Below are 15,411 nucleotides of genomic sequence, written 5' to 3' on the forward strand. Positions count from 1 at the left end.
AGTTGGCGGTATGAATTAATTGTGAATCAATATTTTTCATATCTCAGTCTGTGTCAGGGGATGACATCAGCTGTCAGCTGCCAAACTCTTGGGTCAGTGTGTCATATCATGAAGTCTATTTGGCTGAGAAATAACCAGGGAGAGTGTGTTTTGATCCGGATTAAAGCATATGTGGATCTATTCCAGTCCAGCTATTGCAGAAAATTCACTTTCTTATACACTTCTGTGCGTTTTCTTCCTCCAACCACTTGCTATATATTCTTGTGCGCATTTCGGAGTCGGTTCTCATGAAATTATTACCAAGTTTTCACTTTTCACTACCAAATAATCCAAGCTGGAAAACCCCAAACTGCTAAAGACGCACCAGACCAAACCGGAGGCCTGCCGTCTGTTTTCCAGGCCTCACTTCAACCCTGAACGCCACATTTCCAAGGCGACAAGCTCCTGGACCTCAGTAGCATCGCAGCGCCATGCTCACCAATCACTAAACAAGCTGCATTAACACACACACAGAACAGACGCACACATGCAGGCCAATTTCCATCTCTGCTGACCAGGTCTGACAAGACAACAAACTACCCGCGGTGGACAAATTGGTCACTTTTCTCTAAACGGCCTCCCTTTTCCGTCCTAACGGAGGCCACTCCCGGCCAAATTAGGTTACCCTCTCCCGGTTTCCAACTGTAAACAACAACTGAACTTTTAAACTCACCGACTGATGCTGCTGCAGCTTGCCTGCTCATACACGGCTCTATTTCTGAGTTGATTGGGGGGGGAAACGAGGTCCTGCTCCGAGCCTCATCTGGACACAACCGCTATCTCCTGCCTCCTGTGTGTGTGTGTGTGTGTATGTGTGCTGAGATATTTTTTTAAAGCGAACCCATTCTGCTTTGGGCCAAACTATAAAAAAAGAAGGCAGCTTTGACATTTACATGTCAAACGGATGAGGGTTTTTATCTCCAAGTTGGATCGTAAAGATCAGGCCTGGCCTCAGACTGATACCTCTCACTGGCTCTCCTCTGGTCACGTGGGGTCCATAAAGTTAGTTTTATGGTTTTGGGGAGTTGACAATGTACTATATATTTCACATTCTAGAAAGCAAGTGACGGTTTAACGGCTTCGCGGGGATCCTAAAGGGGTCAGTAAAGTAGAGACAGAGCGGGAGAGGGAGGGAGTGTGTGTGTTAGAGAGGGAGAGAGAGCAGGCCACTACTACCGGCCGCTGTTCCTGCTCCGGTTCACACGCGGAGCCCGGCAGGCTCCGGTCTGTGCCGCTCTGGACTCTGGGAAAAGCCGGTGGAGAGAAAGAGCCAGGACGCACAGTAAGTAGTGTTTCAAGGCTGCCTGTAAGTGGGAGCTAAGTAGAGAGGGAGGCGGTGGGGGGGGGTGGAAGGAGAGAGAGAGAGAGCTGTGTAATTACCATGTCACTCACTCACTGTGTAGTGCTGCTGTATTAACGCGCTCGCTGAGTGCCGCGAGGCATCGGTGTGTTTGAGATATCTGAGATTCGTTGTTGTGGCTGGTTCGGACCGCGCGACGGTGGTGGCGTCACAGACTGAGTGAGATGCCGCGTGTGAGCACGCGCGCAGTTGTGTGTACTTTCGTGTAGCGCCCCCAACATATGCGTTTTAGAGCGTGCGTAATGATGGCGCACAGGCTCACAGGAGAACTATCTGTATGTTTATGGGGTTCTCAGTGGGGAGAGGTGGCAAACACAGGGTGGTTTACATCTGTACAGTGGTTGTGTGTCTGCGTGTACGTGTGTACATACTAAAAATTAACAAAAGTAAAATGAAAAGTTAAAAAAATCGGTGAGTTTCGAATGAATTTAAGAGTGCGTAAAGACTACTTTAAGGTTTCACCACAAGGTTCTTCCTTCTTAATTTTAAATATGGACTTTGAATAATACATTCAATGGAAGGCTGATGAACTGACCCAGAAACAGCAGTTGTCGTCGACGTGATTTTTGAAAGTGTGGAACTGATCTCGCTCATATGTTTTCTCTCCCTCTGGATGATAGGGACAACATGTGACATTAATGATGTGATATTCATTCATATTTACTCCCTGGTTGCTTTTATTGCAGCAGTTCTGGGGGTAAAAGCATTTCACATCACTGTACGATTGTTTTGTCACTTTTACGCACGGCCACCGTGTGCGTAAAAATTGGTTCAATAAATGATAGAGAGTTGGAAAAATGCCCGCGTGTGCTAACATTAACCGACAAGTAAATGGACAAGGACACACACATACACACGCATACACACAGCCTGTAGTGATATGCGGCCTTGGGTACAAGAAAATCTTTGTCCGTCCCCCGCCCTTGTATTTTCCAGGCAGGATGGGTGTGAGTGAAAAAGCGTCGGGGATACAAACATTCCCAAGGCTCACCATCGGAGACCTTGTAGGTTACTTTACACCAGAGCTGTGGCCTGTTCGTTGACTCTCAGCAAACTGACACACACACACACACACACACACACACACACACACACACACACACACACACACACACACACACACAGGCAAGCTGTTTTTGTTGGAGCTTGTACATTTAAATCCAGCTACCGTCCGCTAGGGCTTTCGAATTAACCCCAATAGAGACAAAACTTCCATGAAGCAATTTAAACACAAGGCACAAAAACAGACGATCTAAACCAATTCTAACACAGAACTTCAAGACTGAATTTAAGCCGTATGGTTGTCTTGGCTTTTACATCAAGCTCAACTGCCATTTTGTAAAGCCGGGGACATAAAAACTGTACACTGAAGTAAATATTAATGACATTGTTCTTTAGACCAGGACATTGTGACATTGTCCAGGACAGAATTAAAGCTATGCCAATCACATGTTATTAACCCTGTATATGACCCAAAAACTGAAATCCTCTTAATAATAGCGACACCGGAACTCTTCAGTGATGCTCTGAAAAGGCGTGTAATAGCCTTCAAGTCAGATTTAACACCCAAACACACAAGGTAAATGGAACCAGTTCAGGCACGCTGGGCTGACTAAACATTATTAAATATTAACGGCATTCTCTGAAGTAATACTAATCAGGCTACGTGACACCAGAACTCTCAGTTCTAGACGCAACATTTAAACTCCAAAACACACTAACAATAACACAACAAATATCCGTTTAAAATAAACAGGACTAACACTGCACCGTGTCTCTGATATTAAAGGAAATACGTAGCAGCGTGAGAATATGACTCCTGATTTATTCGTTGAAATCAGCGCTGTTTTAAAAAGTATTTACACACACACAACCACACACACGGTCCCAATTATTGTCCGATAACGCCAAAGCAGCCGCGGAGACCCGCAGCTTTATCTGGTGTTAGGAAACAATAATGAACTAACTGTAGGCTGTGCTGTGGATAAAAGAGGAGCAGGTGGAGGTGTTAACAGTGCACTGTCTGACCCTGTAAATCTTTATTAGTTCTCCACACTGGTTCCCTCTGATGTCTGAAGCGGGACTCAAGCTGTCAAACAGCCCGGCTACCAGTCACGCGGCGCCGTCCTCTCCTCGCGCACGCTCGCTCTTATTGCTTAGATCCATCATGTAAATTGTTTAATGTCTCTTGTCACGGCGAACGCTCACATTTCGGTGTGTACCGAGTGGAGTTTCAAACTTTTAAAAAAAACAGTCAATCACCGCGGCGTTACCGCTCCCGGTAGATAGTTATCAGCCAATCTCCGGAGGCCAAACTGTTGATCAAAGCAGCGACGTCACAATAAGACAATCAAATTAATAGTTCTCCTTTTGTGCTGAGAACAACCGCAACATGGCGCCCTGAAGAGGCCGACACATACAAAGTACTGAGAGGTGGATGACGGCCAGCACTGTATACACCACAACAGGTACTGTTAACTAAAATCAGATATATAGAGTGTATATTTGAATTTATCGGGATTAATTAAAATGACATTTAATTTAATCAAATACAATATAGCCTAGTATAGGCCTATATGATAGAATACACGCACTCCATCCGCTAAGTGCTAAGGAGAACGGTGACATACGGTTAAAAGCTCTGGAAAAAGATAGTGGACCTTGAAAGTGCTTTTTTTTCGTCAAATGTGGCTCTATCTTTTAGGGGGACTACATTGTCATTTTTTTGCACAGCCTATTTTGTGTTACAATGGATATTATACTTTTTTAATTTAATTTTTAAATTGTTTTATGGACGTTCAGCCAACGTGTCCATGTACTAGATTTTTAAAGTAGTTTTTATCAGCTTTATTTAATTCACTCTAATTAATTATTTGTATTATTTATTTCCCTCTCCTTTTTACGAAGTATTTCACGGTGTGAATAGTTCTTACAGTATTTACAGAGTACTTTACGCATGAGTGTATTCCTCCTCGCAACGACCACACAGTTAATCCGGTGTCCTCTGCACTCCGCTAATAAGAGAGGAGGATTCTGCTTTCGGAAGTCCCTCTCAGCTCTCAAACTCTCATTTATTATGTTCACTTTACATGTGAGGCCGGCCTGCTCCCGATGCATTTTCAGTCTGGGGATTCCAGGCGCTGCCCTCCGCCATCGCAATGATTTTTCACAAGCTTCACAAGAATGTTATTTAGAGTCATGCTCGGGATACCATAAATTATTCAGACACTGGAGGAGGGAAAAAAAAGTAAAATGATGGAAAAAAGGTTCATTTCATTGCAACAGATGCCACTTAACATTTGACTTGTTTAATTTTTTTAAATGTGTGCTCCTGAAAATAACAAAATGACAGGAAAAAAAAATGTATCTTTCTTTCCAGGCTGTATTTTATAATAATTTAGTATTACTAGTTATTATCATATGTCCGAATAACATAATCTGCTCATAATATCAGTAAAAAGTGATCCGAAAACTAAACGTCCACTTATTAACTTTTTCTGCGGCTTTCAGGAGATGTTGATTCCTCCCTTCTTTAACAATTATGTTCACAAAAATTGTAAATCTAGAAAAATATTATTATCCTACAGTTTGAATCCCCTGTGTCGTGGACCAAAGCCATAATTATATTCCATCTGAAAACAAGCCTAAAATAGACAGGTTGTTTTTGTGTGCATGTTTTGCAGCCAGCCTCTTTTCTAGCCTGACAAAAATGTATTTTGTATTTCCGCTGTGAGATAACGGTTCATACCCCCCACCCATATATATAGGCTACACTCATTTGTGTGTGTGTGTGTGTGTGTGGAGCGGCCTGGGTCCTTCAGGAAGTTTCAGTTCAGTAAACAGGAAGGCGAAAAAACTCCCCCATTTCATTTTTCATCAACTTCCTCCTTTTAACGATGATACAGGAACACCCCCACCAGCACCAGCACCAGCACCAGCACCAACAGATTCCCCCCCGCCATCCACAAACCCACCACGTCTCCACGCACATACACACATAGGGACGGGACATGACACGCGTGACACAATTGTTGTTCCCTTTCTCGTCGGGATAAGTGAGATAGGCTGTGACATGGGAAGGCACAGCAGCAGCTCTGTATGGGCTCCTTTGTTTTTGCTGTGTGTGTCATCTGTTTCCCGTTTATGTACACAGGGCAGCTCCAGCCTGCAGAGCCGCTTCTCCTCAGCATTATGTGCATTATGTGTATTATGTGTACGGGCTTGCTGCTCCTTTGAACCTGTCGAGGCTGTCAGGAGGCGCTGAGTTGGGCTTTACAGTCTGTGTGTTGGTGATGATGAGTGGGGTGAGTAACTAATGCGGCTGGCCCTTTTTTTTCTCATTGCATTGCAAAGGTGTGTTTGTCTGTGTGAGAGAGAGTCCGCGGGCTTTGTGTGGGAGTAAGTGGGGTGTGTGTTTGTTGTGTTTGGTGGGTTTATTGGCAGGGCATGAGAGAGCTGAGAGAGAGAGAAAGGTGAATGACCCGGGCATGGGAAGATCCTGTGTGTGTTTTTACAGAAACCACCGGCGTGCAACAGTCGCGGTGCATATTCTGTCTTTTCTTTTTTTTTTTTGCTCAGCCCCAATTTGATCATTTGAGGCCATTTCGTTAAATTTGGGCTATTTGCGGCGTATTTATATTCACACGGAAGTCCATTTTGTATATTGGAGCTATAGACGGGGATATTGTGAAGCCTAGTCTATTTAAAAAAGGAAATAACCTATTCCCTGTCCCCTGCAATCACACACACACACACACACACACACACACACACACACACACACACACACACACCTCCTGGCTCTGAACTATTTCTCCCCTTTTCCCCGTCGCAGCATCTCCTGTGATTGCTTTACGTTTAAATCGGCATTTGCGCAGCCTTAATGTCTTCTGCATACTGATAGGGGTGAACCGCGCGGCCACGCCTCATGAATAATGCACGAGTAGGAGTCAGCGCGAGGTCAGCAGACAGGCTCGAGCCACGCACTGCACGAGGAGACAGCCGCGCAGGCGCAGGAGAGGGGAGAGGGCTCACAGCACACCGCCCCCCCCCCAACTGCGTGTGTGTTTGTGTGTTTACTTCAACAACACGGAGGAGAGGATTTAACAACTGGCTGCTTTTATTGATCTGTGAGTGTTGCCCATTTCCGGGTCAGAAGGGAGGGAAGTTTACCTCAGACAAACTAAAAACTTCCACAACTGAAATCACGCTGGCTGGGTAAATACACAGCGGCCACCCGACGGTTCAACCAAGCCAACTAACAGAATTGATGGCGCACACAGGATAAATTATAGCAATGCCATAATATCATATGCGGAAAAATAATATAGCCTATATATGTATCTATAACAGTTTAAATTTAAAAACATTGTGAAACACTATAAATAAACCATGCGACCACAGTCTTAAATCAACCTTGAATGCAGGAAATTAAGGGAAACGAGCCTTGATTGGGTTAAATTTAAGTTATTGTAAAAAAAAATAAAAAAAATAAAAAAATACTTGCAGTCAATAAAAGGCTTTATCAGCGCCGCTCTGAGAGACTGGGAATAAAGCCTGGATAAGACCAGAATAGGGTTTGTTTGCCTTGGCGATGGGTTATGACAAGCCGATAACCTTGCAAATATTTAAAGTTACCCAGGTCATGGGTGGGTACCATGTTTATTTTTCAGGTTATGCCATGTTCAATGTTGCCTGCGCCTGGGTAACAAACTAACAGACTATAATTAGATTCTGGTTAAAGAAATATAAATATAGGCCTAGCCTATATGTCATACATTAGCCTACAGATAGATAGAAGCTTGATAGGCGGTTGTGACTGAAAACGTACAGATAATAGCTGTGGTAAAATCATTTCAATGACGGATATTATTAATTATTGATTATTAATCCAGAATTGTATTTGATGGTGATAATACTTTATTGTCAGATAAAGTCTGCAATGTTGCTTGCATCCCAGCAAAGACAAACAACAATATATAATAATAAAAGACAAGAGGCAAATATACATACATTTAACATAAGATTACAAACACAGAAGACAATATTCAAGACTCTTCAATATGCATTTGATCTAAGATTAAGCTCCACAGGCTATTTCATTTTAGGATTGACTGGTGCACCAAAGAATGCTTCCGGTTCGTCTCCGGTGTGAAGGTAACAATTTGTATTCACAGTTCAGGAGGACATGGATGGTTGGTGAGAGACAGTGTTGTTGGCCAGCATTGATAGCATACAAAATCAAAGTGGTCTTCCCAGGATGACGATGATGACTTCTGCTATTTCCATCTGCCTGTTAATCTTTATACGGTAGGCCTGTTATTAGTAGCCTGGAAGCAATGTGGGGCACATAGATATACTACTACTGCTACTACAACTACTACTAATAATTATAAAGACAACAACAATAAAAACGTCAATCATTAGTAGGCGGCATTGCTGTTGTAACCTTGTTGTGTGCTAATAAAGAGTAAAAGGTTGGCTTTTTGCTGTCCTAAAATGCGTCACTCCCCGGGTATTGTAAAGGCTTTCCGCTCCAAACACGAATGAATGACTTTAATCCGTATTCCAGACTATTTCAGTCGCCATTGCGGTGTCAGTGTGTGCATGAGGATTTTATTTTCCCACAGAATGCAGCTCTCTCGCGCCGCCACCAGAGCCCGCTTCAGACCATTAGGACAGCGAGAACCAGCACGAGAGCCCCCCGCGAGCCCCTCTCTGTTCCTCCCAGCACGCGCCCCCGTCCTTTTGAATCCTAACCGACGATAACCTGTAACAACCTCCCGTCTCTCCCTCGCTGTTAAAATACACAGCTGTCACAACTGTCCCCGTCTGTTGGAGTTGATTAATGTTGAGTGTACGAAGACACACGAGTACAGCTTTAGTGTAAGGTTTAAGGAGAGAAAGATACAAAAATGCCATTTAAAGGAGGCGCTGTCGATACATTTCTTCCCTCCCTTTACGCGGTTCGCTGAGAGAGCTCCAGCTAACCCCTAAAACAGCGACGCAACAGCAGACTCACAGGCAGCAAAGCTGGATAACTTTCCAGCTAGCAAGTGAATTAAAAACCTGCTATACTGTCGCCGTTTCTCTCTTTCCCTTTTCCCTCTGTCTCCCTGCCCGAGGCAAAACGGAGGAGCAAGAAGACTCCGGGGCTATTATCAAGAGAACAGCCTGGCTGGATGTCCAAGCTAATAGTCAGCATGTAGCACTAGGTTCACGGAGTTGAAGGGTCAAAAGTTCACCGTCGTGCGTGAGTTCCGCCCTCGCCTCTCCTCTCGTCTCCTCTCCTCACTCACTCCACTCTAGACCAATTGCTGTATGTCAAAGGCAAAAGGAGAGGGAGGGAGGGAGTAAGAGGAGCAGAGGTAGGGAGGGGGTACAGATGAGAGAAATGATAGCAGGAGGCAAAGGAGAGGTGAAGGCCTGACCTTCCCTTCCCTTCCCCGGTAACAAAAGCATAGCTCCTCCTGCCGCCCGATGTACAGAGAGAGAGATGAAGGGAGAAGAAAGACAGGAAAAATGGAGGGGTTGAAGGTGGTGGTGGGAGGGCGGAAGGTATTCGGTGACATGGAGGTGGGTGGGTGGATGTCTAGGGTGGGGGAGTGCAGGTGTTTGTTCACACCGGCTAACATTTGTATTTCTTATGGAGTCACTTTCTGATCAAGGATTATTGTTATTAAATGTTATTTGATACATGATAGGGAAAGACTGCAGTGGAGAAAATGGGTAAATGAAGGTAAATGAAAAAGGGGGCAGACACAGCAAAATAATATATATTATTTATATATAATATACCTTTATTATTAATTCACCTGTACCACAAACTGCTGAAACCAGGCTGGAAGCAAATAGGTTTTAATAGAAAAACAAAAAAGTAATGAATAAAACCAAATGCAGCTTTTCCTACTTAACCTTAATTATTATAATGCTTCGCATGTATATTAGAAACAAACATTCATACACATTATGGATTAACCTCTAAAAATATAAAATCCATTATGGTAGGTCTAATCTAATAGGTCAAATATCACAGACAGGTCTCATAGAATTAACGACACATCCTGTGGCTGGCAACCTTACAGTATCCAATGACAATGTAGCAAAACATTAATGTGTTCAAATGCACGAATATTTCTTTAAAATGAAGGAGGCTGTCTATAATGTTTAATGTTGATGTACATATATTAATATGTATTAAATCAGTATTTATATGATCTTACAGTAAACAATAGTGCCACGATAGAGGTGTGTGTGTGTGTGTGTGTGTGGTGTGTGTGTGTGTGTGTGTGTGTGTGTGTGCGTGTGTGTGTGTGTGCATAGCATGGATTAGTGGGTGTAAAGTGGTGGTTTTATGCTTGGAGCTAACAGCTATTTATATATCCCCAAACCATTTCGGAGAGGGAGTTTAGCAAAGCAGAGCCCTTCCTCTCCTCAGCCTTATCAACACAACCCTGTCAAAAATAAAGCTTTATCTTGCGCACCATCCAAAAAATATTACTCTTCTTATCTGATTTTCCACTGCAAGATTAATGTCTGACCCCGTTTACTTCTCCAGCTGAGGAGAATGAGCCTGAAAGCTTTTTCCTTCTGCTGTTCATCCCTTTCTTTCTTTCTTTCTTTCTTTCTTTCTTTCTTTCTTTCTTTCTTTCTTTCTTTTTTCTTTCCCTTGTTCACGAGACATTATTATTATTATTATTATTATTATTATTATTATTATTATTATTATTATTATAAAATAAGATAAACTCTGGGTTGTTTGAACAACCGCCTGAAACCAATTTGGACATTGCTATTGTTATTGAATCGTGGGGATATTGACACAAAGTTAGCCCGATGTGGGGAAACAATAATAGAATAACATCTGGTATTCTGAAACACAACCTTTAGGACTGATAAAAAATAAAAAAAAACACATCTCTTTTTTGATGCCGAATAAGCGAACCTCTTGGCTAACTGCTTTGACCTCAGACAATGCGACAAACAATGTGAATCGTTTAATCTCAGCTCCTGTTGAATAGCACCGTTTGGACACATATTGTTGGAGCTATGCTTTATGGTTAAAGTGAGGAAGGGGGGCAGAAAGGAGGGGAAATTAGTCGCCACAGAGGAGCAAAATGATAATTCAGTAAATAAATAATCCGCTTATTGACGTAAACACGTTGGTCTGGGCTGGCACGGCTCCGCCTGGCCCGGTTTCCCCCCTGCCCCCACATCCCAAAAAGGTAATGGGTGAATAACTACGTTACAGATTCCGTCTTTCTCCAAAGGTTCATCCCGAGTTCACCAAATTAATTCAATTTAGCTTGCAGCGCGCGCCTGTCAAAGGTGGCCATGAGTTTTAATAATCTATACCATTTGCGCGTGCATGGCCCAATCCAAACGTCACACGTGGACATAACTTTCTTTACGTATGTCTTTTTATCTATATATACAGATAAGAACCTGTAGAGTGCTGTTCACTAAAAGCGTGATGTAAAAAGAAACAATAATACACATCTGTTTCTGTAACAGGCATGATAAAATGTGCAAATATGCTGAAAGTAATAGTAGTGAAATGAGTAGGGAGAAGTGTGGACATATGGCTGCAGTTAACTCGATAAAAATCCATCGCCGGGTTGCAGAGAGTCGAATAACATCAATATAAATCCACCTGATACCTCTGTGTCTGATCTCCAAGCGGCTCAAAGCCTGTTAAGCGCACTGAAAACGATTGTTTATACGAACTAAGCTGCAATACAACACACTTGTTTCTACGAAATATTCGTGTACAAGACTCTGCAGTGATGGTGCGGTTGTGCTGGGGGTTCACATGTCAGCGAGCACGGCGGTGTCATTTATATTTATACAACAAAAGGAAAGGGAGAAATGATCCTGGAAGAAAAGAAAAAATCTGTGCGTGAGAGGGAGAAAGAAAAAGACCCCCCCTCTCCCTTCACATATACCATTTTTCTTCAAAGTAATGACTCCAACTCAATTTAGTATGACGGAGAGAGAGAGAGGAAAGGGTAAAGAACAAAATGACAGAAAGAGGGGATGAGTGGGAGAGAGAGGTGGAAATGGCAGAAAGAAAGGGTGTGGAAAAGGGAGGGGGATAAGGGAGGAAGAGAGAGAGGGAGAGAGAGAGAGAGAGAGGGGGGGGCTTGGCTGTGCTCGGGGTGAACGGGAGGTCAGCGCGTCTCACCAATATTAAAATGTGTACCGGGGACGCGGGGTGACACGCCTCGCCCGTTAAACAAAGAGTGTGCCAAACTGGCAGATTAATTTGAAAACTTGAGTCCATGCACACACACACAACACTTAATGCCTTAAAGAGCCCACAGTCTCCACAGCAGCCCTGCTCGGTCTCCCTCAGCCCCAAACCGCTCGCTGTAACACGGGGAAACACGGGGAACGGCCACCGGTGAAGGGGTTTTCCTCTTATCATTTAACAGCGATTTGGTCGGGCTTTTACGCACAGAGCGCACGGTGCTGGTGTCGCGACATTACGGTGTCGTGTTGCTTTGGTTTTCGCTGGATTATCCCATTTAAATTTGTTCCAACCACACAGTATTATTGCGTTCATTTAAACGCGGAGTCTGTGCGGTTTGGTTCGGATACAGTCGTGTTTACGGAGACCGGAGTGTGTGCGTCTCTGCGCGCGTGTGCCTGCCTGCGAGCGTGCGTGCATGTGAGCGGGGGTGTCCGCGGAAATGACAGCGACTTTTTTTCCCTTTTTTTTAAGATACCACGAAGAATCCCGAAGAGGTCAAAAAACCTGTGGCGTCGGAAGAAGAGAGAGAGAGAGAGAGAGAGAAGAGAGAGAGAGAACTGAGGTGTGAATGCCGAAGTAGGAAGGCATCTCTTCATGGAGAAAAAAGGAAAAAGACTGGAGCACGGCTGCCGGTTTGTTGGAGATGTACAGAAGAAAAACAGAAAAAGGAGAAGAAAATGTAATGATAATAACACCAGTTGAAATCGAAGTGACGACGATGCCAGTAAGGAGAGGCGGATCCGTGAGCTACAGAGGAGTGAGTACACAAAAAATAGAAATCGCCTCGTAGAAGAGGAAGCTGCCTCATTTGCATATCGCTGTGTGTGTGTGTGTGTGTGTGTGTGTGTGTGTGTGTGTGTGTGTGTGTGTGTGTGTGCCCGCTCTCCTGCTACTACCGTGTGTGTATGTGGCAGGTGCTTTGCCCATGCTGGGAGGAAGGGGGGAGACCACGTGTTGCAGGAGCTGCCGCAGAACCCCCTCCTCACCATCCTCTCCTTAGACACTTGAGTTTATAATGACTTTATAATCAATTCATATTTTTGATCGATTAGAGGCTGTGCACGTCACGCCGTGGGTATTTGAGCTGTGTGTTTCCTTTTCGCAAGCTCCATTTCCTTCACTGTACCTTCCCTATCATGCTGGTTAATTAGTTAGCCTAATTAAGTCACTTGGGGCTGTGTGACTTCAGGGTGCACGACAGACATTTGGGCAATAATTTAGGTTTTGCAAGAACCCCATTTTTCTCCTCTTGTCAACCAGACACTAGGTTATAATTCAAGTATCGATGAATATAGCATCAGATAGATAGATAGATAGATAGATAGATAGATAGATAGATAGATAGATAGATAGATAGATAGATGGATACTTTGTTATTAACCTCCCCAGGCCTATGCAACCCCCACCACACACACACACACACACACACACACACACACACACACACACACACACACCAATAGCCCTATGCCTACCGAGGGTGAAGGCGAGGTCGTGGCCAGTGGAAGGTTAAAGGTCAGGCTGGACAACTTTCTCCCCCTATAGGCCTATCCTGAATCACAGTTTTACAGTCTTCTATAGATGATTTAATGCAGAATAGCGAATAGCTCCATTGCTAACGAATGTTTGTGCTGCCTTCAAAATGCCTTAAATAGTAACAGGAATTCTTTGGTTATGTCCCACATGGGGAATAATTGTTCTGAAGAAATAAATAGAGTGAGTATGAATGAACTGAGATTTTTTGCACAATGGTTTTGACTCAGCGTGAGCTTTTGCTGCGGTTTTATCAGTTTCCATCCAGATGTGTGGTTTTCTGCTGTTGATGTACGAGCACATGGCGTATCAACGTGTTGGCAACATGAGCCTGCAGAAAGCGGCAGCGGTCTCAGCTGTTTATTTTCCTCTGCTGATTGCTAATGTGCTGTTTCTTTGATTATAAGGTGGCTGTGGAATAAAATGCTCCGATTCTGCAGGGAGCATTTGTTTCTTTTCATCGTTTGTGCTCCTCCATCAAACAACAAACGCTGTGCGCTAATACTGCACACACCCAGTTCGCCAACCAGTTCAAATAGTTCATTTTTCAGGATGTTTATATGCGTTTACTTCGCATCAACAATGTATGCATAGATGTGTCTTTCTGTCTTTCGTCTATTTTAATGCATGTTTGCAATTTGGTTTTATATTCCCCTGTTATGTAAAAAGACAGGGCCTTTCTATGTTCAGCTTGCAGTGCAGTGGAAATGTGAAAATGTGTTTCTCCCTTTGGATGCTACTGAACACAGACAAGACGCAGCACTATTTCTCTGGTCATTTTGCTGCCAGCTCTTGAATTTCCACCCGATGTTTATATTTTTTGCTCAGCCCGCTGCAGGCTGCTTGTCCGCCTTCTGCATTGTGAGATGAATTTAATCTGAAAGCCGAGCTTCTAACCTCCGCACAATAGACATCCCAGAAAACACCTTTAGATTAATACTTGCCACACGGAGGGACAGGCCTCCGCTGCACTTCATTTTTTCTCCCTCTGTCCAATACTTTGCATGACAATAACCAGGGGAATGGACCTCGGTTTATTTTTCAAACTGCACAAAGGAACAGAGCCACATTTCTTTTCTTCGTCGTTGTCCCTGTAGCTTTTTCACCTCGGTAATATTTCAGAACATTGACAACCCCGGTCGCTGCACATAATGAGGCCGTTTAACCCTTCAATATGTTCATTTTAATTCTCTCATTGTGGCTTTATACAATTTAAGGCCTGCCACTGAAAAAAAAACCCCTCTGTGTCTTTTTTAATGTTTCAGGCTAAGTTTAAAAGAAAGGATGAACACAAAATGACTTAATGCGGCCATTCTGTTGGCAGCTGATAATGTCTTTTAGCATAAGCTATTTACGAATCTGCAAGAGCCTTTTAGTTTTAAATCTCACAATTTATCCCTTCATTATGAACCCACCCCGGGGTTTACAGAGGTCTTACCTTAATACTTGTTAAAATGAATCCATCTCAGAGAAAAACGTTTAATTCCAATATGTAGTAGAAGCAGAAGCAGGGAGCGGTAGTTTTTTCAGCAGCTTTGCCAACAACAACTGAGTTTGTGAGCCGCTGATGGGACAAACTTGTTAGAAAGGTCGTAAATTGTTAGGGGGACTTAAAAGTTATTTATTCACCCTGGCTCTCTTCCGCTCCCTGAATATTTTATTGCTTTTTATTTCACCCCCCTCCATTTCAAACACCTTTCAACCTCCAGGAAGTTACCGTTTGAGGCTGTTGGTGTTTGAGCTGTAAACGGAATTGACCCGCAATAAAAGTCACATGTTTAAATCCCGATCCGCTGACCTTTTCCACCCAGTGCATCCCGCTGTATGTCACCCTCTCTCTGCCTTCAGTGAAACATGTCCTAATATTACATCTTAATGTTGGAGCAGAGAGAGGCCGTATTTTTATTTTTAACTCTGGAGCAGCTGACTGCACTTTACTCCTCCTGCATGTGTTTGTGTGTGGTTTGAAAACTAGACAGGCTGGTTTTTCAGGAGTGGTGCCACAGCTAGTGAAGTGGTCCTTAGCTCCCTGACATGTTAGAATTTATGATTTTTAAATAAACTAAACGCCAAAATGAAGGATTCTGTTTATTTTGCGTGTTTCAAAGACACATTTTTTTTAACAAACTAGTGAATGCATTTAGAGGAATATCGAGCTGCTGCTTTTAGTGGTATTATGATGTCTTTCTTGTTTTGTTGATATTACATTACACTGTGTCTGGAACCT

General features: G+C 43.4%; 1 protein-coding gene and 1 long non-coding RNA gene across 11 annotated transcripts in view; one reads left to right on the plus strand and one right to left on the minus strand.

Annotated features, from left to right (window-relative positions):
- The window catches only part of LOC127357059 (uncharacterized), a 35,179-nt gene extending 20,024 nt beyond the window's left edge, over positions 1-15,155 (minus strand). Inside the window, exon 1 of one of the 2 annotated variants that reach the window (XR_007882118.1) lies at positions 14,623-15,155. This is a non-coding gene — a long non-coding RNA (uncharacterized LOC127357059). Of the gene's footprint in view, positions 1-712; positions 849-14,622 lie in introns of those variants that run through there. The other variant, XR_007882119.1, reaches the window with a different exon arrangement.
- hoxb3a (homeobox B3a) overlaps positions 1-15,411 on the plus strand; it is a 91,577-nt gene that overhangs the window by 23,551 nt on the left and 52,615 nt on the right. For 4 of the 9 annotated variants that reach the window (XM_051389106.1, XM_051389113.1, XM_051389112.1 and 1 more), the window contains exons 1-2: positions 1,151-1,321; positions 12,123-12,408. The exons of 2 other annotated variants lie outside the window; for them this stretch is intronic. The gene's annotated coding sequence lies outside the window, so the exon portion shown is untranslated. Of the gene's footprint in view, positions 1-1,150; positions 1,322-4,997; positions 5,704-12,122; positions 12,409-15,411 lie in introns of those variants that run through there. 3 more of the 9 variants (XM_051389108.1, XM_051389107.1, XM_051389109.1) reach the window with 3 other exon arrangements.

Source organism: Dicentrarchus labrax, unplaced genomic scaffold (assembly GCF_905237075.1).
Source record: "Dicentrarchus labrax unplaced genomic scaffold, dlabrax2021, whole genome shotgun sequence".
NCBI lineage: Eukaryota > Metazoa > Chordata > Actinopteri > Moronidae > Dicentrarchus > Dicentrarchus labrax.